Genomic DNA, 2,155 nt, shown 5'->3' on the forward strand with positions numbered 1-2,155 from the left:
GCTTTTAAGTCCTACTTTTTTAAAGGAGAAAAAAAAAAGCTTTTTATTTAAGAAAGAAGCAAAATCTGTTTTTCTAATCCCACTGAGTTACCTCCCTACGAAGTTTCAACAGGAGGTAGTTGGTGGCAGCCGACACAGGCTGCTCTGCCTACAACATCCCATCCCATCCCATCCCATCCCATCCCATCCCACTAATAGGATGGAGCTCAAGAAACAAAGCAAAGGACTGAGTCTGGGTTTGAGCATGCACTGATGTAGCTTTTCCTTCCTGCTTTTAGGAAAAAGAAATATAACTGTTAACGTGGAGCAGTTGGGGCCCAGCTGCTTGGGGTCCAGGTTTGGTTGCAGGTTTCAGGAGCTGTTAACTTGATTTTTGCTCTGAATTTCTGTATTTCCCATGGCAGAAAGGTCCAGGGAAGGCCACAGGAGCCAATTAAAAAAAAAAATAATTAAAAATTACAGTGCCTGGTAGACTGCAGATGGTCTCTGTACCCACTGCAATCAGAGCTGACCTATTGCAAAATGCACGCCAAGCGTCTTCCTCCTGGCTCCTGGACTCCTGTTGACCATCCAGGGTCTCTGGAGATGACGCTGGAGCAATCACAGATACAATATTTTGACTGTCTGAGCAACCACGAAAAATGAGTCTCTGCTTATAGCCCAGAACAGCAAAGTGGATCCAAGGCTGGTGATCAACACTGGGACTTCAGGACAACCTCAAGGTCACAGACGTACCAAAAACGCTATAGACCCCTCAGCAAAGTGCCAAGAGCAGACTCCGAGGTTGCCAGTCTCTGTTCCTGCAGGATGCTGGAAGCCTACCCAGGTGTTTAGGGCTTGAGCCCAGAATTCTCTCAAGAGCACACCCAAAACTCGCCGATTTCACTGTGCCTGCTGTCCACAATTACAGGGGAAACCACGTCAGGTCTGGGCATGAGCTATGTTGAGGCATGGGAGGTGGGAAAGGAGATTTACCACCAACCAGGCCTGGTTGAAGGTGATTTTCAAGGGTGAAATCTATTTAAAGACAAACATTTATGCTGGCCCTAGCTTGTGCTTGTGGTTGGTTTCTTTGAGCTGAAAGCCTGATGGCTCAAGACAATTTTATTGCAGATCCACAGCAATGAAGTGTCTGAAGGCTACCAAGGGACCTCTTACGGCACACCAAGCTACCCATGTGGCAATCCTGCACGCAGCTGTGTGTAGGCACAGGTTAGGGTACACAGAGTGACACAGCCCCTCTCAACCCCACACACGACACCAAGGACCAGCGTTGACCAAGGGTGAAAAAAGGACACGCTTATTTTGGCAACCGCAGCCTTCTTCCACAGTCGGAGAATGTTAAGAGCTCCTGCCTCATTGAAGAAGAAATAGTCTCTGATGCTGGGGCATCAAGAAGTGGCTTTGAATTTCCAGCTTCTGGGTACAACCTGGTCCTTGCAACCTCAAGAGAACACGTCAGAATGACAGCATTACTGTTGAGGTCCCTTAGCGAACCAGTAAAACTGCAGGGCAATCACCCACCAGTTACTGGAGTAAAACCAACTTGGTCCACTCTTCCATGACCAGATAATGGCCAATGGAAGCATTCCACAAGCATCTCCAGTTTGGGAGTGTTCAAGCTAGGGGAGCATCAAGACCACACCATGCCTAAACCTGAGGCCCCAGACCAGTTCTTCAGCCCATTTGAAAGTGCTCCTGCCAAAACCTGGCGTTTCATCAACTTTGTGGTTGATACTTTCACTTGCCAAGAGAAGAGAAACGCAGGTTTTGCACAGGAGTTTCTACATACACAGGAATTTTGGTCTTGGAGCACCCCATATCTCCAGATCTGTAGATAAATCCTCTTCTCAAGTCTACATTCACCTGCTGCACAGGGCCTGGACTGTCTGTCAACCCTTCCTTGACCTCTTTCCTGTATCTCCTGGAAAAGTTGGCCCAAGTAAAGTAAAAGCCTTGCTTCTGGCATGAAAATCAGCAAGTTCAGGTTATTAAAAAGGTGCTTTGAGCTCTAAAGCTCTCATAAGGTGGGGAGTGTCTCCTACCATGTCTTGTCATCCTCCAACCACAAAGGGGTCCTGCCCTTAGCTGGGGCTCTCTGCTTATGGGACAAAGCATAAAAACCCAAGGAAGGCCCCCAACCAACCAATAACTA

The sequence above is a fragment of the Mesitornis unicolor genome, unplaced genomic scaffold, assembly GCF_000695765.1.
Source record: "Mesitornis unicolor isolate BGI_N332 unplaced genomic scaffold, ASM69576v1 scaffold11779, whole genome shotgun sequence".
In the NCBI taxonomy this organism is placed as follows: domain Eukaryota; kingdom Metazoa; phylum Chordata; class Aves; order Mesitornithiformes; family Mesitornithidae; genus Mesitornis; species Mesitornis unicolor.